Genomic DNA, 26555 nt, shown 5'->3' on the forward strand with positions numbered 1-26555 from the left:
GAAGCCGGACACTATTCGACAGGAACATGAAGTTTGAAGGAGAACCCGCCTTGCAACGCCGAAGACAATATACGCGCTGGACTCGTCGTCGCTGAAGCCTGGTTCGGGGGCTACTGAGGGAGTCCCGGACTAGGGGGTGTCCGGATAGCCGAACTATCATGGTCGGCCGGACTCCAAGATTATGAAGATACACGATTGAAGACTTCGTCCCGTGTCCGGATGAGACTTTCCTTGGCGTGGAAGGCAAGCTTGGCGATACGGATATGTAGATCTCCTACCATTGTAACCGACTTTGTGTAACCCTAGCCCTCTCCGGTGTCTATATAAACCGGATGGCTTTAGTCCATAGGACGAACAACAATCATACCATAGGCTAGCTTCTAGGGTTTAGCCTCCTTGATCTCGTGGTAGATCTACTCTTGTAACACACATCATCAATATTAATCAAGCAGGACGTAGGGTTTTACCTCCATCAAGAGGGCCCGAACCTGGGTAAAACATCGTGTCCCTTGTCTCCTGTTACCATCCGCCTAGACGCACAGTTAGGGACCCCCTACCCGAGATCCGCCGGTTTTGACACCGACACTATGCTTACCGTATTATAAACTTCGTCTCTTTATCCTTATCCCTCAATACATTGTGAAGAAATAGACAATACATTAGCGATGGTACATGGTCATATGTTTGGAACCTGGTTTTATTATGTACTTTGCAATAAAATACAACTAATATTTTACATGGGTTCACCAGAATAAGTTCTGTATATAGACCAAAGCTATTTTGTTTGTTTTGTTGCCTCCTTAATATCTTCTGTTCTGGTACTACTAATGTAAAACCTCAACTTTTCAGCAAGCTATGGAAAAAATGGTGGAACCGCCACCTTCTGAAGGTGGCGAGGCAACTATAACCGCAATGTCAGCTCTTGGTGCAGTGGGTCGGTACCTATCCACTAACAGTGCCAAAAGCACGTTCCTGCGTAATACTGGGTTGGTTGTTAAGGCAATATTGTCCAAACTGCCTCATGATCAAGATATGCAAGCTCAAAGCAATGTTGTATCTGCGCTCCAGACACAAGACCATTCCATAACAGAGGCCCTTTGTGAAACAAGGAGAAACATTACTCAATGTCGTCAAGATATGCATGGTTTTGAAACCAGACTATCAGACATTTGCTATGTTGTTCAGGAGCCTAGGGGAAATGAAGGCGAGGGTTATGGTGTTTCGTCGGACAATACAGCAAGAAAACGTAACAGTCAGGTCAAATGAACCGAGCTTCTGAACTTCTGGCGGTGCATTTATCTGCTAGACTATTAAGTTTTATGCCAACCTTCCTTTTGTTATATAGTTGAAATTTGTTTTGGTGCGATACAAAATTTATTCTTAATGTGCAGCCACCAGCTGAAGAAAACAGCAAGCCATTTTTGTATAGTGTAGGGTGTTCCCTATATTTGCACTAGTGGCAATCTTTGATGCTGAGTGGATGTAATCTGTGCAATCGCCTTAATAGCCTAGCGTTAGTTTGGGCCTTATTTATTTCCTAGTCTTCTTTTTCCCTGGTTTGCTAGTGGCCGCAACAACCCATGGGTCTCCTATGGGCCGTCGATAAATGGGCCTATAATCGGTGGGCCTCAGGCCGTCGATAAATGGGCCTCGGGCCGTCGGATAAATGGGTCTACATGGGCCGTAATCGGGCTTAATTGGTATCGGCCCAGCACGGTAACGGGCCATTAACAGGTCGTAGGACTGCAAAAGCTTAATTCTCCAGAATATAGGACGGGCTGGCCAGAAACGGGCCGACTCTTGCCATGGGCCGAATTTGGCCCATTAGGGTAACAGGCAAGTAACGGGCCGACTCTTGCCATGGGCCGAATTTGGCCCATTTGGGGAACATGCCAGTAACAGGCCGACTCTTTCCATGGGCCGAATTTGGCCCATTAGGGGAACAGGCCAGTAACGGGCCGGAAGTAATCGAGAGCCGAAAAGGAGCCGAAGAACGTATGGGCCGTCAATAGGCCGAAAGCTAACACGGGCTGGAAATGGCCCATGTAAATCACGGGCCGTTAACGGGTACAAAGAAAATTACTGTTCATTATGGGCTAGAGTCACCGTGGGCCTGTAAAGGGCCGAAAGATACGAAGGCCTCATATGGGCCGAAAGACGTCATGGGCTATACATGGGCCGAAAGTGAAATGGGTTGGTGTTATATTCGACGGGCCACATGACGTTGTTGGGCCGATTTCCTTTAGTGCCTAACGTGCCGTAAAATGGGCTATTTGCAAAGAGACCGTTAACAAGCTTTTCATGGGCCAGCCCGTTAACTTTTGACCAAGTCAAACGGGACGACTTTGTAAGCTAAATGGGCCAGTGGTGAGCCGTGGCACGTGTCGACATATCATAGGCGCCTATCTGACCCACTGACGAGCTGACACGTGTTTCGTCCGGCTAATAAGAATTTTACACGTGGAAATTTCCCATTGGTCGGGGCTGTTAATGGGTTATCAGATCCAAAACCCGACCCGATAGGTTAACGGCGTTCCGTTACGGTGGATGCCACGTGTCGGTCACCCTTGACGAAAGCACTTCTGTGACGCGCGATTTATCGTCATGGAAGTGGACACTTCTATGATGATAATTTTGGTAATGTCATGGAACACTTCTACGATAGCACAGGTATGACTATCTTGATTCTGTCATAAATTTGTCATGGATGTACATGCATGACAAAAAACACGACCTACTGTGACAAACACGTATCATCACGGAAGTGTATTTTTTTGTAGTGAACTAATCCCAAAGGTAGATGTAGAGGTAGCGTGCCAACGGCGATCACATCGACTTTGGAACCATTTCCCACGCGCATCGTCACCTCGTCCTTAGCCAATGTCCGCTTAATCTGTAGTCCCTGTTTCGAGTTGCAAATATTAGCAACAGAACCAGTATCAAATAGCCAGGTGCTACTGCGAGCTCTGGTAAGGTACACATCAATAACATGTATATCACATATACCTTTGTTCACCTTGCCATCCTTCTTATCCGCCAAATACTTGGGGCAGTTCCGCTTCCAGTGTCCAGTTTGCTTGCAGTAGAAGCACTCAGTTTCAGGCTTAGGTCCAGACTTGGGTTTCTTCTCTTGAGCAGCAACTTGTTTGCCGTTCTTCTTGAAGTTCCCCTTCTTCTTCCCTTTACCCTTTTTCTTGAAACTGGTGGTCTTATTGACCATCAACACTTGATGCTCCTTCATGATTTCTACCTCCGCAGCCTTTAGCATTGCGAAGAGCTCGGGAATTGTCTTGTTCATCCCTTGCATGTTATAGTTCATCACGCAGCTCTTGTAGCTTGCTGGCAGTGAGTGAAGAATTCTGTCAATGACACTATCATCCGGAAGATTAACTCCCAGTTGAATCAAGTGATTGCAATACCCAGACATTTTGAGTATACGTTCACTGATAGAACCATTCTCCTCCATCTTGCAGCTGTAGAACTTATTGGAGACCTCATATCTCTCAATCCGGGCATTTGCTTGAAATATTAACTTCAAGTCCTGGAACATCTCATATGATCCATGACGTTCAAAACGTCGTTGAAGTCCCGGTTCTAAGCCATAAAGCATGGCACACTGAACTATCGAGTAGTCATCAGCTTTGCTCTGCCAGACATTCTTAACGTCGTCAGTTGCATCTGTAGCAGGCCTGGCACCCAGCGGTGCTTCGAGGACGTAATTCTTCTGTGAAGCAATGAGGATAATCCTCAAGTTACGGACCCAGTCCGTGTAATTGCTACCATCATCTTTCAACTTTGCTTTCTCAAGGAACGCATTAAAATTCAACGGAACAACAGCACAGGCCATCTATCTACAACAAACATAGACAAGCAAAATACTATCACGTACTAAGTTCATGATAAATTTAAGTTCAATTAATCATATTACTTAAGAACTCCCACTTAGATAGACATCCCTCTAATAATCTAAGTGATCACGTGATCCAAATCAACTAAACCATAACCGATCATCACGTGAAATGGAGTAGTTATCAATGGTGAACATCACTATGTTGATCATATCTACTATATGATTCACGCTCGACCTTTCGGTCTCAGTGTTCCGAGGCCATATCTGCATATGCTAGGCTTGTCAAGTTTAACCTGAGTATTCTGCGTGTGCAAAACTGGCTTGCACCCGTTGTAGATGGATGTAGAGCTTATCACACCCGATCATCACGTGGTGTCTGGGCACGACGAACTTTGGCAATGGTGCATACTCAGGGAGAACACTTTTATCTTGAAATTTAGTGAGAGATCATCTTACAATGCTACCGTCAATCAAAGCAAGATAAGATGCATAAAAGATAAACATCACATGCAATCAATATAAGTGATATGATATGGCCATCATCATCTTGTGCTTGTGATCTCCATCTCCGAAGCACCGTCATGATCACCATCGTCACCAGCGTGACACCTTGATCTCCATCTTAGCATCATTGTCGTCTCGCCAACTATTGCTTGTACGACTATCGCTACCGCTTAGTGATAAAGTAAAGCAATTACAGGCGATTGCATTGCATACAATAAAGCGACAACCATATGGCTCCTGCTAGTTGCCGATAACTTGGTTACAAAACATGATCATCTCATACAATAAAATATAGCATCACGTCTTGACCATATCACATCACAACATGCCCTGCAAATACAAGTTAGACATCCTCTACTTTGTTGTTGCAAGTTTTACGTGGCTGCTACGGGCTTAGCAAGAACCGTTCTTACCTACGCATCAAAACCACAACGATAGTTCGTCAAGTTAATGTTGTTTTAACCTTCTCAAGGACCGGGCGTAGCCACACTCGGTTCAACTAAAGTTGGAGAAACCGACACCCGCCAGCCACCTATGTGCAAAGCACGTCGGTAGAACCAGTCTCGCGTAAGCGTACGCGTAATGTCGGTCCGGGCCGCTTCATCCAACAACACCACTGAACCAAAGTATGACATGCTGGTAAGCAGTATGACTTGTATCCCCCACAACTCACTTGTGTTCTACTCTTGCAAATAACATCAATGCATAAAACCTGGCTCTAATACCACTGTTGGGCAACGTAGTAATTTCAAAAAAATTCATACGCACACGCAAGATCATGGTGATGCATAGCAACGAGAGGGGAAGGTGTGTCCATGTACCCTTGTAGACCGAAAGCGGAAGCATTAGCACAACGCGGTTGATGTAGTCGTACTTCTTCTTGATCCGACCGATCAAGTACCGAACGCACGACACCTCCGAGTTCAACACACGTCCAGCTCGATGACGTCCCCCGAACTCCAATCCAGCTGAACTTTGAGGGAGAGTTCCGTTAGCACGACGGCGTGGTGACGATGATGATGTTCTACCGACGCAGGGCTTCGCCTAAGCACCGCTACGATATTATCGAGGTGGATTATGGTGGAGGGGGGCACCGCACACGGCTAAGAGATCTCAAGGATCAATTGCTGTGTCCCTAGGGGTGCCTCCCTCACCGTATATAAAGGAGTGGAGGAGGGGGAGGGTGCCGGCCACCCTTGGCACGCCCCATGAAGAGTCCTACTCCCACCGGGAGTAGGACTCCCCCCCCCTTCCTTGTTGAAGTAGGAGAGGAGAGGGAAGGAGAGAGAGGGGGAAGGAAAGGGGGGGGGGGCGCCGCCCCCCTCCTTGTCCAATTTGGACTTGGGGGGGAGGGGCGTGCGACTACCCCTTGGCCTCCTCTCCTCTTCCACCACTTGGGCCCATGAGGCCCATTAACCTCCGGGGGGGTTCTGGTAGCCCCCCGGTACTCCGGTATATATCCGATAACCCCCGGAACCATTCCGGTGTCCGAATATAGTTGTCCAATATATCAATCTTCATGTCTCGACCATTTCGAGACTCCTCGTCATGTCCGTGATCACATCCGAGACTACGAACAACCTTCGGTACATCAAGACACATAAACTCATAATATAACCGTCATCTAACTTTAAGCGTGCGGACCCTACGGGTTCGAGAACTATGTAGACATGACCGAGACATGTCTCCGGTCAATGACCAATAGCGGAACCTGGATGCTCATATTGGCTCCTACATATTCTATGAAGATCTTTATCGGTCAAACCGCATAAGGCATAACAACATATATTGTTCCCTTTGTCATCCGTATGTTACTTGCCTGAGATTCGATCGTCGGTATCTCAATACCTAGTTCAATCTCGTTACCGGCAAGTCTCTTTACTCATTATGTAATGCATCATCCCGTAACTAACTCATTAGCTACATTGCTTGCAAGGCTTATAGTGATGTGCATTACCGAGAGGGCCCAGAGATACCTCTTCGACAATCAGAGTGACAAATCCTAATCTCGAAATACGTCAACTCAACAAGTACCTTTGGAGACACCTGTAGAGCACATTTATAATCACCCAGTTACGTTGTGAAGTTTGGTAGCACACAAAGTGTTCCTCCGATAAACGGGAGTTACATAATCTCATAGTCATAGGAACATGTATAAGTCATGAAGAAAGCAATAGCAACATACTAAACGATCAAGTGCTAAGCTAATGGAATGGGTCAAGTCAATCACATCATTTTCCTAATGATGTGATCCCGTTAATCAAATGACAACTCATGTCTATGGTTAGGAAACTTAACCATCTTTGTCAATCCTGAAAGATGCTAACAAGTATGCAAAGCTCCAGCAATCCTAAGGACTGGAGTAAGCATCTCGGAGTTGGAATATACGCTTTGATGAGATGATCAAAGATTTTGGGTTTATACAAAGTTTATGAGAAACTTGTATTTCCAAAGAAGTGAGTGGGAGCACTATAGCATTTCTGATGAGTATATGTTGTTGACATATTGTTGATCGGAATGATGTAGAATTTCTGGAAAGCATAAAGGGTTATTTGAAAAGTGTTTTTCAGTGGAAACCCTGGATTATGCTACTTGAACATTGAGCATCAAGATCTATAAGGATAGATCAAAAATGCTTAATAGTACTTTCAAATGAATACATACCGTGACAAGATTTTAAAGGAGTTCAAAATAGATCGGCAAAGAAGGAGTTCTTGGCTGTGTTATAAGGTGTGAGCATTGAGTAAGACTCAAGACATGACCACGGAAAAATAGAGAGAAAGGACGAAGGTCGTCCCCTATGCTTTAGACATAGGCTCTATAGTATGCTATGTTGTGTACCGCACCTAAAGTGTGCCTTGCCATGAGTCAGTCAAGGGGTACAAGTGTGATCCAGGAATGGATCACAGGACAACGGTCAAGGTTATCCTTAGTAACTAGTGGACTAAGGAATTTTCTCGATTATGGAGGTGGTAAAAGAGTTCGTCGTAAAGGGTTACGTCGATGCAAACTTTGACACTAATCTGGATGACTCTGAGTAGTAGACCGGATTCGTATAGTAGAGTAGTTATTTGGAATAGTTCCAAGTAGCGCCTGGTAGCTGCATCTACAAGATGACATAGATATTTGTAAAGCACACACAGATCTGAAAGGTTCAAACCCGTTGCCTAATAAACCTCTCTCACAAGCGAGATATGATCAAACACCATGGGTGTTGGATTCAATACAATCACATAATGATTTGAACTAGATTATTGACTCTAGTGCAAGTGGGAGACTGCTGGAAATATGCCCTAGAGGCAATAATAAAATGGTTATTATTATATTTCCTTGTTCATGATAATTGTCTATTGTTCATGCTATAATTGTATTAATTGGAAACCGTAATACATGTGTGAATACATAGACCGCAACATGTCCCTAGTGAGCCTCTAGTTGACTAGCTCGTTGATCAATAGATGGTTATGGTTTCCTGACCATGGACATTGGATGTCATTGATAATGGGATCACATCATTAGGAGAATGATGTGATGGACAAGACCCAATCCTAAGCATAGCACAAGATCGTGTAGTTCGTTTGCTAGAGCTTTTCTAATGTCAAGTATCATTTCCTTAGACCATGAGATTATGCAACTCCTGGATACCGTAGGAATGCTTTGGGTGTACCAAACGTCACAACGTAACTGGGTGGCTATAAAGTTGCACTACAGGTATCTCCGAAAGTGTCTGTTGGGTTGGCACGAATCGAGACTGGGATTTGTCACTCCGTATGACGGAGAGGTATCTCTGGGCCCACTCGGTAATGCATCATCATAATGAGCTCAATGTGACTAAGTAGTTAGTCACGGGATCATGCATTATGGAACGAGTAAGGTGACTTGCTGGTAACGAGATTGAACGAGGTATTAGGATACCGACGATCGAATCTCGGGCAAGTAACGTACCGATTGACAAAGGGAATTGTATACGGGATTGCTTGAATCCTTGACATTGTGGTTCATCCGATGAGATCGTCATGGAACATGTGGGAGCCAACATGGGTATCCAGATCCCGCTATTGGTTATCGGCCGGAGAGATGTCTCGGTCATGTCTGCATGGTTCCCGAACCCGTAGGGTCTACACACTTAAGTTTCGGTGATGCTAGAGTTGTTATGGGAAATAGTATGTGGTTACCGAAGGTAGTTCAGAGTCCCAGATGTGATCCTGGACGTCACGAGGAGTTCCGGAATGGTTCGGCAGTGAAGATCGATATATTGGACAAAGGGTATTGGAGTCCGGAAGTGTTCCGGGGGTACCAGGCTATGGCCAGCATGACCGAAAGGTGTTTCGGGAGCCCCGGCAAGTGTTGGAGGGCCTCATGGGCCAAAGGGGAAGGGGCAAACCAGCCCACTAAGGGGTGGTGCGCCCCCCACACCCTTTCCCACGTTATTTGGGGAGGTGGGGCGCCTCCACCTGGCTTGGGAGGCAATCCTCCACCTGCTTGGCTTGGGGGGCAAGTCCCCCTAGGATTTTCCCTAGGGAGATCCAATCTGCTTGGCTGCCGCCCCCTAGGGGAAACCCTAGGGCGCCTCCCCCTCTCCCCTTGCCCCTTTATATAGTGGAGGGGTGGGAGGGCAGCCACACCTTTTCCCTGGCGCAGCCCTCTCCCTCCTCCAACACCTCCTCCTCCGTAGTGCTTGGCAAAGCCCTGCTGGAGAACCACGAGCTCCACCACCACCACGCCGTCGTGCTGTCGGAGTTCTCCCTCAACTTCTCCTCTCCCCTTGCTAGATCAAGAAGGAGGTGACGTCCCCGGTCTAAATGTGTGTTGAACGCGGAGGCGCCGTCCCTTCGGCGCTAGATCGGATCTTCCGCGATTTGAATCGCCGTGAGTACGACTCCATCAACCGCGTTCTTGTAACGCTTCTACTTAGCGATCTTCAAGGGTATGAAGATGCCCATCCTCTCCCTCTCTTGTTGCTAGAATCTCCATAGATTTATCTTGGTGATGCCTAGAAAATTTTGAATTTCTGCTATGTTCCCCAACAGCCTCGCCCGTTGCGCTCTCGCCGTGCCCATAGCGGGGGAAGTGGTGCTCGTGCTTCTCCCGCTGCGCTCGTAGCCGCAGAGGCCGCGACCGCAACACTCTCGAGGCGTCTATAGAATGGTAGGCCGCGTCATCTAGACTTGCTCCTGCAGCGCTCTCGCCGTGTTGGGCTGCACGCCGTTGTGTTGTCGCCGTGCGCCGTTGTGCATAGGCCGCGACCGTTGCTCTCTTGCCCCGTCTATAGCTGGGGAGGCCGCACCCGCTAGACTCGCTCTGCAGTGCCTGTAGTGGGGGCGGCTTAGCCGACAGCAGATCTAGTGTCTGAGCCCCTTTTGCAAAATTGAATCAAATCCCTAGGTACAGTTGCATTTTAGTTGGTACTTTAGTTGGTAGATATTTCACCATGGCAGTTGAATCCGTTCAATTTTTTCATGCCTAGTTGCACAACGATTTGTTTGCAGTTGGCAACTGCACTATAGTAGTTGGAGAATGAATGTTTTCATTACTCAGTTGCACAACGGGTATATTGTAGTTGGCAGTTGCACAAATAGGAGTTGCATAACGAGTTTCGTGCTTAAACTTGACATTTGTCCAGATACCCAATTGGCAGCTCCAGCTACATCAGGTGCATCAGTTGCACACATCAGGTGCATCAGTTTCACACATCATCTGCCATAAACACATTTTTAGCAGTTATAGGTACAATAGTTGCACATATTCAGGTACCTATGTTCTGCAGGTTTTATACTTGGCATTGGACCAGTTTTCCAGCTGGTAGATCTAGATTCAATAGTTGGACACAACTGGGATTGTGTTCTTTAATTTTTGACTCGGTATTACCATATCTGGGTTGGCAGAACCAGGGTCAATGTTTGGCAAAACCAGGGTCTAGTTGGCACAAGATTCTATTTGAAATGTCTTAGTGGTGGGATGCTGGTTTTTTATGCATTTATTTAACAAGTTTTGTTAGTGCTTTTTGAGCTACAATTTTTGTGTGTGTGCAATTAGAGTGATTTTGTCCGGATCTTTTTTTTGCAGTGACAATGGTCGAAGAGGGAGATGCCGGTGGAAGTGGGGAAGAGGTTTTTTTCTATAAGCTCAAAAGGGAGCAAATATGATCGAATATATTTGCTTGTTTTCTTCTCTCTTTTTCCTTTTCTGTTTTTGATTTTTGGTTTTTGTTTGTGTTGAGCCATGCAGAGGATTTCATCAAAGTATATACGATAGAACAGGAAAAGGCCTGCTCAGCAGTGTCCTCGTGCCGACCCCGATGATGATAATGAAGTAGGGGTAAGTTTTGAATACGCAATGAAGAATTTTGCGTTTATGTAAAATAAATTCAATTTTTTATTTTTTATTTTTTGTTTTCTCTGTTTTTTCATTGATTTTTTAACATGAGGCATCATTTTGCTTATTTTGTAGGTGGAGGATGCTAGTGCATCCCATGCTGCAAAGAGAGCCAGAACAAAAGGGAAAGGCAAGTCATCTGATGGGGGTGGCCCAACCTCTACAGAAGCTGATGAGGTACATTTTTTTTGTACATTTCTTTTTTCAGTTGCACAGTATGTTGGTACTAGTTGGCATCTGTGATGTTCAGTGTTGCATATGAAAAAGCATATACTTGGCTGTTGTGTTTAACCAGCATTTTTCTTGGCTTACATTTTTTGTGGTGCAAATTTGAAAGTGTTGTATACTACCATGTCAAATCTGAAAAGCGTTGTTTAGTGTTTTCTAGTCTTTCTTTTATGATAGATTTTGGAATCTCCTTACCTACATTGTCATTTATGAAAGTTGGCACCAATTGAGCACACAGCTGCACAAAATCATTATACATTTTTGGACAGTTTTTTTAATTTCATAGGGTGTACATATCAGTTGCAGAATAAGGTATAATAGTTGCACAACAATCAACCTGTGGTTGCACAACCACCAACTACGTGGTTAGTTGAAGACCTATGTGCGCGGCGGGAGAACAATTTGTCTGTATTCATTTCCCTTTTTTCTGTCTCAGGCGGGTGAAGTTGGTGTTGAAGGGAACGAAGGAAACGTTCCTCGGTGGTGTTCACAAGCTGGAAGGATTAGCGCGTCACCAGGGAGATTTGTGAAGGTGAACAACAATTTGGCACCTGTTCAGAGATCTTTCTTATATGAGAAGATGTTAGGAGGTTTGGTAAACCTAGCAGACACACTGCCTTCCGACTTGACGAAGTTCCTAGTCCATTCATACGACCCAGCCAGTTCAGCTTTAGTATTCCCAGGCAGGGGAACTATTCTAGTATGCTGCTAGTGTGCACAGGAACTTTGGTTTACCAGACAAAGGATCGCGGCTGAAATACATTGTTGAAAAGGAGTCTGTTAAGGCTTTCAATGAGATGTTCAACCACACCGGGCCACCCAAACACCCCATGGTCACTGATTCACCAAGACAATGAAAGCTATGAAGGGAACAACTGATAACAAGTTCCTCATTGGGTGGCTTGCAGTTGCTTTCAGCACCTTTTTAGCTCCTACAACTAGTCTCTCTCTGAGCCCACGTTGCTACAACGCTGTGTTAGAACCCGATGTTCTGTTGAAGAGCAATGTGAGCTTGTTTGTTGCTAACCACATAAATGAAGCATTCCGCAACATGGGTGAGGACAAAGAAATAGTGTGTTGCTACCTGTATCATTTGATGGTGAGCTCTAATTAATTTTATTGTGTTAGACACGCCTTTTTTCTAGATGTTTTTGTGCTTTTTTTATCACCACTGGTCTTATATGTTTATTTTCCCTTTTTTTTGTTTGTCTCTTGGGGATGGTGCATGTACATATTCTCTACATTGACGCACTTGAGGTTGATTTGCGAATAAGCCACTGCGGAGTTCGAGCCAATGCCTATGATAAGAATCTAATCAGTAAGATAATGAAAAAGGACTTGATTTCACCCGGTGTCTTTGGGAAACTTCAAGTGAGTTGGAAATTCTGCTCAAAGTCTGTATTTTTTCACATGATTCTTTCACATACATGTAATTAAGTAGTTGCACAAGTCTATATTGATAGTTGGCATACAGACTGAATAGAGTTGCACACATTCTTGTTTCATATTTCCTCTTTACAGTAACCACTTCCAGTTGTACTTTTCATAGTAATTTCAGACAGTTTTTTTTGCTTATGAGGGCATGTGGTAGTTTCACAAGTTGATGTTGCTAGTTGGCACACAGACTTCCTGAATAGTTTGCACACATGCTTGTTTCATATTTCGCTTTAAAGTCCCACTTTTTATTTGTGACTTCACATAGTATTTCTTTAGTTACTTTTTCTTGCTTCTAGGGCATGTGGTAGTTGCACAAGTCTATGTTGATAGTTGGCACACATGCTTATGACAGCTGCACACATGCTTGTTTCATACTTTCCTTTAAAGTCCCACTTCTCATTTGTGACTTCACATAGTTTTTTCACTTACCTTTTTTGCTTCTAGGGCATGTGGTAGTTTCCCATATATAAAGTCTTTTTTCCTTGTTAGATACAGACAATATAGACTTGTTATTGTTGAAGTTATTGTTGTAAAATGATCCTTTCTTTCTGTGAACAGCTCAAGGAGCAGTATAGAATCGAAGAGGATTCGACACTCTTTGAAGGATTACTGCAGGCAGAAGCGTTTGTGGCATCAAAGGTTCCAGTGAGTTACAATCCTCATGTGAGTTATCCTTTTTTGCTCACCCACACTTTTTTTATTACAACAATAATCATGTTTTTTGTTGGTTTTACTTTTTCCGTGCCCAATGCATGCATGAGTTGCACAGAATTATTATCTCACCTTTTTTCCTAATTGAAATCAAACTTATGTTTTCACTTACACAGATTCCATAACTCCTAGCTACAAAATATGCTTGTTTTTTACTTCCTGCTAACTTACCCCTAACTTCAGTTGCACACTTTCAGCATCTCAGTTGCACACTACTTTCATATACTTGCACCAAACTTAGGTTTGCAGTTTGCGCAGAAATATACTTTGATATACTTTTCATTAACTTGATTTTTTCTATTTTAAATTTAAATTTTTGTTTTATCTTCTAATGTTATACAGAAGAAGTTCGAGTTAGCAGGTATGGTTCATGATCTATGTAAAGCAATATCAGACAATCTTGGCAACTTTATTGAAGGTTTTGCCAAGCTTGATGAAGAGGAACCAGATTTGTCTCCTCTCAAGTGCCCGCTAAGTGATCAAACAAAGGGTCAGAGCTCACACACTAGGCGACGGAAGTGTCAATCTACTGACTAGCAATCAGAAGAGGTGGAGGGAAGTGAAGAAGAAGAATTTGTAGAGGAAAGTGAGTCAGAAGAAGAAGATGTTCACCCTGTAGTTGGCAATGATTCTGAAGAAAGTGATGATTCTGAAGAAGAAGAAGAAGAAGAGGATCAAGAGGGAAGGGATGATGAAGAACATGATGATGACAGTGACAATGATGATGATGATGATGACAGTGATGATGACGCTGACAACAATGAAGACAATGAAGAATCCGGTAATGATGAAGTGGAAGAGGAAGAGGAAAAAGATGGTACAGACAAGGAGAAAGGTGAGGATGTCGAGAAAGGTGAGCAAGGAAAACATGGGGGCAGTGATGATGACATCGAGGAAACACACGACGATGACAGGGGGGCCTTTGATGGAGGTAGTGACAGTGGGGAGGATGATGATGATCATGATGGTAAAGCTGGCGGTGTCAGCATTCCAAAGAAGGCAAACACTTCTGGAGATGGAGGAAATAGCAACTACAGCAGATCAATTGATGATAGTGTAACTCTATAGTTTTTCATCCAAAAGGACATGTGTCAGAAGGGTGAAGATCCGGAATCAGTTGGAACCAGAGCAGTTGTGCTAGAGGAAAGTTTCTCATTGTTTGATTTGTGTAGATCAGAGCCAGCAATCCCCAACAGATTTGACATCCCCTTGCTGGAAACTCATGCAATCTTTGACTTGAAAGAGAAGGATAATTCCTTTGAAAAAATCATAAACGATGGAGTAAAAACCACTGAGGAAGAAATGGAAGAGGCAGCAAAGGGTTTGGACTGGATTGGCTCAAAAACCATGGTTGACAAGATATTGAAGGAAGGTGTTGCATCTAAAGATGCTTCATCGTCAGGTGGTAGCAAGAGGATGGTAGCTTCCCCACCGCACCCACCCACTGTCCCAAAGCGCAAGAAGCTCATGACACTTAGCAAGAACCTGGTGTTGGGTCAGCCAAAAGATAAGGTTGCTGCTATGGGAGAGAAAAATCTGAAGAACAAAAGTAAATCAAAGGGAAAGAAGGTCCAACTCCAGAGGCCAAAGAGGCAAGCACTGTTATACAAGTGCCAACCGTTGCGCATGTAGATGCCAAGCTCATCTCTACAACATGCAAACTCCCTAGTAAAAAAAGCAACAAAACAGTGTCTTTTGCCAAGGACACAAAGTTTGCAGAAATGGGAATAGAGTCTCCAAGCCATGCTATTAAGAGTGGATCAAACAGTCAAGAGAAAGTTGTTAGTATGTAGTGTAGGAAGTCGGCAACCCCAACAACTGATGTGGCAACTCCAGCTTCAAGTGAGCCAACTGTTTGTGCAAATAAGCCAACTACAGCATCAACTACGCACAGTACACCAGCAATCAAGGAAAGTGAGACCACCACTGTGCCAATAGCAAGAGGAAGTGAGGCATCCCCCATCAGTCACCACAGAACCCCAAGTTGTCAGTCTGCCAATCCCAGGGACTGCATTGCCAACTCAAGGAGTCACTGTGCCAACCACAACAGCCAGTATGCCAACTCTAACCCCAACCCATTCAGTGACCATGGAACCCTCAGCTGTCGGTAATGTTGTGCAGTCTTAGAAACAACATTCGCCTACTTTTTATGCTCTTGCTCAATAGGATACCCTTACACAAGAGCAAGTTTACGACCTTGTTTCGAGGTGTATACCGCCAAGACCGCCGCCAAGCATAATTGCATGAACCAAGTAAGCAGGTGATGCACCCAAGGATGTGCAAGGAGAGAATAACAGTGTGCATCCCCTTCGTAGAGCATCATTAGCAAGATCATATCACGGCGATGGGTTCTGTGACGCTCTAGCATTTGACTTGGGTTTGGATCTTCATGATGACCCCCCAGTTGCCACAATGGACGAGCCTAAGAAATCACAAGTGACACCACAAGAGGCAGGGTTATCTAAGAGCAGCGAGATAGATGATTGGGATTCGGAAACTGTGAGAGAGGATTGTGCTGCTGTAGATAAGGTCGTCACTGGGAAGGCACCAATTCATATCATCATTTCAGATTCTCCATACGAGTTTCACACCCCAGATGTGACAGGTGTTGTAGGGGGTTGTAGGACCTTTAAGTATGTCTAGAGGGGGGTGATTAGACTACTTGAAAAATTAAAAACTCAACCTTTTCCCAATTTTAGAGTTTGGCAAATTTTAGCTATATTTGGACAAGTCAAGCAAGCATCACACAATTCAAGCAAGCATGCAAAGAGTATATGGCAGCGGAAATTAAAGCATGCAACTTGCAAGAAAGTAAGGGGTAGGGTTTGGAGGATTCAAACGCAGTTGGAGACACGGATGTTTTTGTCGTGGTTCCGATAGGTGGTGCTATCGTACATCCACGTTGATGAAGACTTCAACCCATGAAGGGTAACGGCTGCGCGAGTCCACGGAGGGCTCCACCCAAGAAGGGTCCACGAAGAAGCAACCTTGTCTATCCCACCATGGTCGTCGCCCACGAAGGACTTGCCTCACTAGCGGTAGATCTTCACGAAGTAGGCGATCTCCTTGCCCTTACAAACTCCTTGGTTCAACTCCACAATCTTGTCAGAGGCTCCCAAGTGACACCTAGCCAATCTAGGAGACACCACTCTCCAAGAAGTAACAAATGGTGCGTTGATGATGAACTCCTTGCTCTTGTGCTTCAAATGATAGTCTCCCCAACACTCAACTCTCTCTCATAGGATTTGGATCTGGTGGAAAGAGTGGAAAGCAACTTGGGGAAGGCTAGAGATCAAGATTCATATGGTAGGAATGGAATATCTTGGCCTCAACACATGAGTAGGTGGTTCTCTCTCAGAAATGGTAAGTTGGAAGTGTAGGTTTGTTCTGATGGCTCTCTCCACGAATGAAGAGGAGGTGGAGGGGTATATATAGCCTCCACACAAAATCTAACCATTACACACAATTTACCAATCTCGGTGGGACCGAATCAACAAACTCGGTCGGACCGATTCAGTAAACCTAGTGACCGTTAGGATTTTCGGTGGGACTGACATGCAACTCGGTAGGACCGATATGGTTAGGGTTAGGGCATAACGTAATCTCGGTGAGACCAATTACACAAACTCGGTGAGACCGATTTTGGTAATTAGCTAACCAGAGAGTTGGTCAGGTAAACTTGGTGGGACCGATCCGCTCTTTTCGGTGAGACCGAAATGTTACGAAAGGGAAACAGAGAGTTTACATTGCAATCTCGGTGGGACCGATCGCTCACTTCAGTTAGACCGAAACGTTATGAAGGGAAACAGAGAGATTACAATCCCATCTCGGTGAGACCGAGATCCCTATTGGTGAGACCGATTTGCTTAGGGTTTGTGGCAGTGGCTATGACATTTGAACTCGGTGGCGCCGGATAGAAAGAATTGGTGTGACCGATTTTGACTTTAGGTTCAGGTCATATGAGGATGTGAGAAAGTAGTTGAGGGTATTTGGAGCATATCACTAAGCACATTAAGCAAGAGGCTCATTAAGCAACACCTCATCCCTTCTTAATAGTATTGGCTTTTCCTATAGACTCAATGTAATCTTGGATCACTAAAATGTAAAATGAAGAGTCTTGAGCTTTTGAGCTTGAGCCAATCCTTTGTCCTTGATATTTTGAGGGATCCACTTTCATCATCCATGCCATGCCATTTATTGAGCTTTCCTGAAATATTTGTCTTGGAGTAGCATGAGCTCAATGAGCTATATGTTGTTATGAATTACCAAAACCACCTAGGGATAGTTGCACTTTCAATCTCCCCCTTTTTGGTAATTGATGACAACATATAGATCAAAGCTTCAACAAATGATAATAAGATTGAAAAGACATCATTGCTTTGAGAAGTATGTGATAAGCAAGAGCTCCCCGTAAATTTGTGCATAGTTTAAAATTTTGGTTTGGACTGCAAATGCACAAGGAATTAGGCTCATGGGTTACTCTTCCATGTCACATACATCTTGGTGGAGCGCTCAAAATAATAAAGATTGAATACATGCACTCATCACCAAGCAAAGTGAATGATCATATAAGGATAAGTAAGATAATATCATCAAACATGCATAAGTGTAGCTTATGATCAAACACATGATCATCAATGTCTCATAGGTAATTGCATAGTATCTCAAGCAATCAAAAGCAAACAAAGTTCAACCAAGAAGACAAGAGAGAACAAAAGCAACACTCTCTCTCTTGAAGCCTATGATCTATACATTTTTCTCCCCCTTTGGCAACAAGTTACCAAAAAGTTCATAGAAAATGCATAGTGCTAGATCGACTCTCAGCCTTGGTCTTCAGGTGGTGGTGGTGTATGGATAACTCCAAGAATGAAGGCTTCAGTAGATGTAGATGGAGCTGGAGGAGTTGGTGCTGGAGCTGGTTGCACTGGAGCTGTAGGAGCTGTAGCTGGTGCAGATGATGTGGCTCTTGTGTCTGTGACAGGCACTGTAGCTGACCTCTGAGCTCAAGGCACTCTGGCAAATGAATCAGTGGTTGTCTTGCCCTTCCTCTCCTGCATGTCATCCTGAAGCTGTTCCACAACTGACTGAATCTCAGTTACTTTGACATCAAGATCATAGAATTTTTGTTCCATGATTCTCTCCAGGCTCTCCTGGTTTTGAGTTAGGGTGTCCAACCCCTTCTTAATCCCTAGTGTTGATGCTATCAAGTAACTAAACTGCTCCTGTTTGTTCTTCAAGAAATACTCAGATGCCTCCTCTTGAGTTGGCATCCTGGCAGCCTTCTCTTTCCTTGCCTTCTCCTTCTTCTCTTGAGCTTGCACTGATGATGGTTCATTCTCAGTCATGACAACTTGATTGTCCTCAAAGTCTGGATAGAGAGCAAAATGTTCTTTATCCAACTGATATTTTCCTGTGCCCATCTTTGAGTTAATCAACTCCTGAATCTGTGGGGCATATCCACAACTTCTCTTCTGATCTGCTGCAGTCCTCTTGATAGTTTCAACCATAAGGCTCATGACCTTGAATTTCTGAGGCACATCAAATACATGTAGTAAGTTAACAGCATGCCCTCTGATCATGTTGTGGTCACCTGATTTGGGCAAAAGAGTGCGCCTTAAGATCCACTTGATCGTAGGCAGCCCTGACAGAAGAAAATGAACTGATCCAAATGAGAAAGTCTCAAGAGCTTTGTCTGGGATCTCCTTGTACACATGTGACATAGTATTGTGTCCCATCTTCTTCTTGGCATATATGTCCAAGTCATCTTCGCTCTCCTCTGGGGCATTGATCAGCCTTGCCCATTCCTCAATGGTTGACTGGTATCTTGTTCCTTCAGACATCCAAACTATCCTGCCATCTGGATAGAAGTGTGCTGTGGAGTAGAATTGCATAATGAGTTCATCATTCCAGTTGGTGAGCTTCTGCCCAACAAAATCTGCATCTCCACAAGCAACAAAACTATCATATACTCCAAGATAGTGTTCTTCATTCTCCTTCATGTAGGTCCAGTCGACCCACCTCATATCACACACTATGGGCTTCTTGTCCAACAAGACTGTCTCATAGAAGTCCTGCTGCTCCTTGGTGTGGAACCTGTAATCTACAACAGTCCTTCTCCTGGTGGCATATGGATCTGACAATCTCCATAGCCTCAACCCTGAGTCTCTCCTGATATTCATGTCCTCAGCCACAGGATGAGCATCATTGTGGTCTGGGATCTTGGGTTTGAGCTTCCTTAGGACCTGCCCTTCTTCATCTTCCTCAGCAGCAACATCAGGCATTGGGGCCTTGTTCTTCTCAGCTGCTGGTATACTCCTGGTATTTCTCTTAGGTGCAATCTTGGGCTTGGGGGCAGCTTTGGTGCTTCTTTGGGCTTTGATGTTGCAGCCCCTGACTTTATAGCATCACCCATAAGCTTATGTGCCTTAGGTGCTGGTTCAGCAACCTCTTCTCCCTCTTCCATCATGGAAGGTTGACCAACAACTCTGACCATGGTCTTCTTGACCCTTTCCTTCCTTTTCTTTCCTTCTGCAGCTGGCTCTTTGGGATCAGGCTTTTCAGGTACTTGAGTTGATCCTCTGGCTTTGGACATTGGCTGTCTTCCTACTGGCCTTTTGATCTTCATGCCTAGCTTTACTGCAGTTGAGCTGTGCACCTTCTTGAGTACTACCTTCTTGGAAGTAGCCTCATCTTCAACAGCCACATAATCCTCATCCTCAGAGTCTGAGGTTCTCTTCCTTCTTGCTCTTGTGGCTGCTTTGGGCAGATTGCTTGGAGTGCTTCTGCTCCCTTCATCTGAGCTGCTAGAGGGACTAGTGCCCTCACTCATGTGAATCTGCTCTGCTGACTTGTTCTGACTATCACTTTGGTCTGACATGCTGCAAATCACTGACTGCTGACCCTGTGAATAGTTATAGATGAGATAGAATGGATGAGCATCACAAAATGCAGAGATTTTTGCAAAAGAATGATTCAAAAAAAACTTAGTTTTAGTTTCCACAAAAAGCATTTCGGATCTACCAATTTTCAAACTCGGTGATACCGAAGCAGTTTTGGAACCTAAACTAGTGAACTCGGTAGGACCGAGTCACAGTTTGGTGGCACGGAGACTGCTAGGGTTTCACAACATTCTAAAATCGGTCACACTGATTTGTAATTCTCGGTCAGACCTAGACTTACTAGTGCAATGGTGTTAGCCAAATTGGTGGGACCGAGTTTTTCAACTCGGTGGGTCCGAGATGGTTTCGGCGGAAACCTAACCCTAAATTTTCGAATCACATCTATTCTAAGGATCGCATTGACTGGATAGGAGTGTTTCAATCGTTGCAAGATGCATTACGAACACAATGTGTTGAGAATCAGACGAGGATAGCACTGTGATCGAGTTCATACCCTAGTTCGGCGGTGAACTCGCTACGGCGGCAACGGCGGAGAAGAAATCCGTTGACGGCGGTGGAGACTAGCGACAGGAGGCGGCTGGCGACGAAGTCGATGATCCGTAGACCTAGTAGGCAGAGCGAGCTATGCGCGGGCGAAGAGTTTCGTAGAAAGTTTTCCAAATTTTTCCCATGAGTATATATAGCCCGACACTTCGGTGTGACCGAGTGGAACAACTCGGTGGCACCGAGATGCATAACTGTTAACAGTTACAGCAACTCAGTGTGACCGAAAAGTTCAAATCGGTTTGCACCGAGATTGAAAACCTAGATCGACTTAGTGATCTCGGTAGGACCGAAATGGAGGAATCGGTCAGACCGAAAATCATAAAGAAGTATTGGAAGTTTAAGTCTATGATGAATCGGGGACTCTGAGTGCTCCTCACACAGAGTAGTTCGAATTTGACTTGATCAAATTTTGTGATGTAGCATGAATAGAGTTTGAGACGAGAAAAGCATAGATAGCTAGAGAAGGTCCTTAGGCATTCTTGTCCATCCACTTGGCCAAAGAAAAAGAAACCAATCAATCAAAACAACAAGTGGATGTCCTCGAATGAGTAAAATATGCAATCAACATGCTCACACAATAAAGTGACAAATGAAATATGTGGCAAAGCATGCACACCCAATTCTAGCATCTATCAAACAATTGGCGATGACTAGGTCATCTATATATGAGTATATTGACTTAGGAGTCAAATGTGAACATTTGATCATAGGTCATACTCATCGTTTAAGCTCAAGTGGGGTTACCACTTTTACATAATGCATTGATGTGTTCACACCATTAGAGTTGCTTTGACTCAATTCTTAGAGTTAAGCTCCCCCTAGATGTGAGATCCCCCCTTAGAGGGATGAACTAACCTTGGGTTTTGTCGATGATGACTTCATGTAGGTGTTGAAGATGTGGATGCTCAATGTTGATGTAGATCTTTTGGAGCAATCCTTTTGGAGTGAGTTGCACTTTCAATACCTACACGGGTTAGTCCCACAAGGAACAAACAAGAATATCCATAGACATAGAGTGATGCACACACAATATGATGTCCATGAAAACATTAGGTTACCTTGTCCCTTGCCTTACCAACATGAGGGTTTGTGACTCCTTGAACTAGTGCAAGATGTGGAAGCTGATTGCACTTGTCCTTGCCATAATGATATGAGTGAAGAATGTTGGCGGAGTCACCCTCAAGAATTCTCTAGTTCTTCTTCTTCGGGATCCACATCATCTTGATGGGAATCCTTGGTGTAGTAGTTGTGCTTGATGAAGTAGAACTTGACGTAGCCTTGGGAACCCACTTGACCAAGGCCTTAGGTGCTTCTTCAAATGCATCAATCTCCTCTTGAAGCTTGTCCTTGCCTTTGTTCTTGTGGTCTTGTGGTGGAAGATCATCTTGTGTTTGTGTTCCCTTGAAAGAAGTAGGATCATACTTCTCTTGTTGAGGAACAAACTTCGTCTTGGGGTATTGATCTTCTTCCCACTCAACTCCATTTGCATTGAACTTTCGTTCAAAACCAACACATTGATTCTTCCGGTGCCTTCCTTGCTTGCGTACAATTTCCTCGAATTGCTTACTCCCGGCAAGGCTCTTGTATATACCTTTCTCTATAGTTCCCTTCAATAAGCTATTTTCTTGCTCAAGTGTAACTTGGCTAAGAGAATCATTAGTGGAATCAAGAGAACTACTAGAAGCAACAATATTGGATTTAGCATTGTTATTGTTACTACTAGATGAAGAATCTTTCTTGTTCTTGTTACTAGACTTGACTTGAGGCATGTAAGTAGATAAGAGTAAATGCTTGGCAATATAAGAAGAACTTTTCTTGCGAAGATCATCATTGATTGCCTTTAAGAACTCATGCTCTTGCTCAAGATTGAGCTTTTCAAAGCATAACTTCTCATGAGCCCTTAAAAGTTCTTGATGATTTTCGAAGATAGTTTCATGAGCTAACTTAAGAGTGTTTAGTTCTTTAGTTAGAAGCTCAATCTTCTACTTATCATTGTCATTCGTTTTATCTTGTTTAGCATGATTAATTGACGTTTCATCATAGTATTTATCACTAGAGTTGTCAATAAGTACATCATCATCACCTAGCAAGTCATCTTCATCACTATTGAAATCAACATACTCGGGATGAGTTACCTTAGGGCCTTTAGCCATGAAGCATCTTCCAATTCTTTCATTTGGTCATTCAAAGATGTCGTAGGAGTTGGTCGACACAAGTGCTAGACCGGCAACACCTTCATCTTGAGTATGTTCGGAGTCGGAGTGATAGCTTCTCTCGGAGTGATGTTCAGAGACAGAACCGGATACCTATTCAACAACATGAGCTTGATGTCTTCGTTTTGTGTAGCTCCTTGATGACTTGTCCTTCCTTTCCGAATCCTTGCTTCTCCGTGAGGGTCTTCGGTCATAACGATCATCTCTACTCCTCCTCTCTCTTGGCGGTGATTCTTCTCTTCTACTTCTTCTTTTAGGAGAATCTTCTCTTCTTTTGTAGGGTGTCGTACACTCATTGGAGTAGTGTCCGGGTCTCCCACAATTGCAGCAATTGCGCTCTCGACTGGAAGATCTTTTGTCGTTGTAGGACCTTGACTTAGAGCTTCTTTCTTAGCTTCTACTCTTGTAGAATTTGTTGAAATTCTTCACCATTAAGCTCAATTCTTCATTGAAGGTTTGTTTCTCACTTGATGATGTGGGGGCTTCACATGAGGCTTTGTAAGCACCACTTGACTTGTTGTGAAGTTCCTCTTTATCCTTGAGTGACATCTCATGAGGAACAATTCTACCAATGACCTCCGTTGGCTTGAGATTCTTGTAATTGGGCATCATTTGAATCAATGTGCACACGGTATCATATTTTCCATCCAATGCTCTTAGGATCTTCTTGATGATGAATCTGTCGGTCATCTCTTCACTCCCTAAGCCGGCAATCTCATTTGTGATAAGAGCAAGCCTAGAGTACATCTCAGTGACACCTTCACCATCCCTCATTTTGAACTTGTCAAGCTGACTTTGGAGCACATCCAACTTGGATTCCTTGACGGAGTCAGTACCTTCATGCATATCAATCAAAGTGTCCCAAATTTCCTTTGCATTCTCAAGACGGCTGATTTTGTTGAATTCTTCGGGGCACAATCCGTGGAAGAGGATATCACAAGCTTGAGCGTTGTATTGCAGCATCTTCAATTCATCCGCACTAGCTTCACGGTTCGGCTCTCCCCCATCAAAGAATTCACCTTGCAAGCCAATACAAACAATAGCCCAAACGGTGGGGTTATGTCCGAGAATATGCATTTTCATCTTATGCTTCCAACTAGCAAAATTAGTACCATCAAAGTAAGGACCTCTACGGTGATAATTTCCCTCGCTAGATGCCATACTCTCCTAGGTTGTGAAACCAAGGCTATGACTACCAAAAGCTATGGAAATCAAAGCAAATGGAGACCAAAGCTCTGATACCACTTGTAGGACCTTGAAGTATGTCTAGAGGGGGGTGATTAGACTACTTGACCAATTAAAAACTTAACCTTTTCCCAATTTTAGAGTTTGGCAGATTTTAGCTATATATGGGCAAGTCAAGCAATCATCACACAATTCAAGCAAGCATGCAAAGAGTATATGGCAGTGGAAATTAAAGCATGCAACTTGCAAGAAAGTAAGGGGTAGGGTTTGGAGGATTCAAACGCAGTTGGAGGCACGGATGTTTTTGTCATGGTTCCGATAGGTGGTGCTATCGTACATCCACGTTGATGGAGACTTCAACCCACGAAGGGTAACGGCTGCGCGAGTCCACGGAGGGCTCCACCCAAGAAGGGTCCACGAAGAAGAAACCTTGTCTATCCCACCATGGTCGTCGCCCACGAAGGACTTGCCTCACTAGCGGTAGATCTTCATGAAGTAGGCGATCTCCTTGGCCTTACAACCTCCTTGGTTCAACTCCACAATCTTGTCAGAGTCTCCCAAGTGACACCTAGCCAATCTAGGAGACACCACTCTCCAAGAAGTAACAAATGGTGCGTTGATGATGAAATCCTTCCTCTTGTGCTTCAAATGATAGTCTCCCCAACACTCAACTCTCTATCATAGGATTTGGATCTGGTGGAAAGAAGATTTGAGTGGAAAGCAACTTGGGGAAGGCTAGAGATCAAGATTCATATGGTAGGAATGGAATATCTTGGCCTCAACACATGAGTAGGTGGTTCTCTCTCAGAAATGGTAAGTGGGAAGTGTAGGTTTGTTCTGATGGCTCTCTCCACGAATGAAGAGGAGGTGGAGGGGTATATATAGCCTCCACACAAAATCTAACTGTTACACACAATTTACCAATCTTGGTGGGACCGAATCAACAAACTCGGTCGGACCGATTCAGTAAACCTAGTGACCGTTAGGATTTTCGGTGGGACTGACATGCAACTCGGTAGGACCGATATGGTTAGGGTTAGGGCATAACGTAATCTCAGTGAGACCGATTACACAAACTCGGTGAGACCGATTTTGGTAATTAGCTAACCAGAGAGTTGGTCAGGTAAACTCGGTGGGACCGATCCGCTCTTTTCGGTGAGACCGAAATGTTACGAATGGATAACAGAGAGTTTACATTGCAATCTCGGTGGGACCGATCGCTCACTTCTGTTAGACCTAAACGTTACGAAGGGAAATAGAGAGATTACAATCCCATCTCGGTGAGACCGAGATCCCTATCGGTGAGACCGATTTGCTTAGGGTTTGTGGCAGTGGCTATGACATTTGAACTCGGTGGCGCCGGATAGAAAGAATCGGTGTGACCGATTTTGACTTTAGGTTTAGGTCATATGAGGATGTGAGAAAGTAGTTGAGGGTATTTGGAGCATATCACTAAGCACATTAAGCAAGAGGCTCATTAAGCAACACCTCATCCCTTCTTGATAGTATTGGCTTTTCCTATAGACTCAGTGTGATCTTGGATCACTAAAATGTAAAATGAAGAGTCTTGAGCTTTTGAGCTTGAGCCAATCCTTTGTCCTTGATATTTTGAGGGATCCACTTTCATCATCCATGCCATGCCATTCATTGAGCTTTCCTGAAATATTTGTCTTGGAGTAGCATTAGCTCAATGAGCTATATTTTGTTATGAATTACCAAAACCACCTAGGGATAGTTGCACTTTCAGGGGTGCAAGTGGGTCCGGCAGTACCACATCCGGCCCACCAGTGCAAAAACGCACAAGGAGGATAATCAAGCCAACTGATGTCCAGAGGTCTCCCTACATCGACTACAATAAAACAAAGACGTTCACTTGCAATGAACAAGTGAACAAGATTTATGCGGCAGTTCTCTATTATGTAAGGAATATACCTGGAGCAAACGTCATAGAAACAAGGTAAAACTAATGCATTTTGTGGTAAATCAGTCTGTTACGTTTGCATCTTCATGTGTTTGTTGATTTCTTGCACAAAAATGGTAATACAGTTGAACATCTTTTATTATCTTGTCATAGACATATGTAATAGTAGCACTACAGTAGTAATTCAATTTTTTTGCAGTTGCACAAGTCATCTTTTGTACTTGCAGTTCCATTCAACATCACTTGCACAACAATAGTTATACAGTTGGCACATCATGCCCTGCACACCTTTGTTGGGGAACGTAGTAATTTCAAAAAATTTCCTACGCACACGCAAGATCATGGTGATGTATAACAACGAGAGGGGGAGTGTATCTTCATACCCTTGAAGATCGCTAAGCGGAAGCGTTTATCAACGTGGTTGATGTAGTCGTACGTCTTCACGATCCGACCGATCCAAGTACCGAACGCACGGCACCTCTGAGTTCTGCACACGTTCATATCGATGACGTCCTCGCCTTCTCGATCCAGCAAGACGGGCGAAGTAGTAGATGAGTTCCGGCAGCACGACGGCATGGTGGCAGTGTTGGTGAAGAACAATCTCCGCAGGGCTTCGCCTAAGCACTACGGAAACTATGATGGAGGATAAACTAGAGGGGACGGGGTTGCCGGCACATGGCTTGGTG

The 26555-nt window shown here is 44.2% G+C and overlaps 1 pseudogene; it reads left to right on the forward strand.

The window, feature by feature from the left end:
* The first annotated feature begins 10576 nt into the window (after positions 1-10576).
* Positions 10577-14173, forward strand: LOC123066287 (putative uncharacterized protein DDB_G0290989; annotated as a pseudogene).
* Positions 14174-26555: the final 12382 nt, after the last annotated feature.

This window comes from Triticum aestivum, chromosome 3B, assembly GCF_018294505.1.
Source record: "Triticum aestivum cultivar Chinese Spring chromosome 3B, IWGSC CS RefSeq v2.1, whole genome shotgun sequence".
Lineage (NCBI taxonomy): Eukaryota > Viridiplantae > Streptophyta > Magnoliopsida > Poales > Poaceae > Triticum > Triticum aestivum.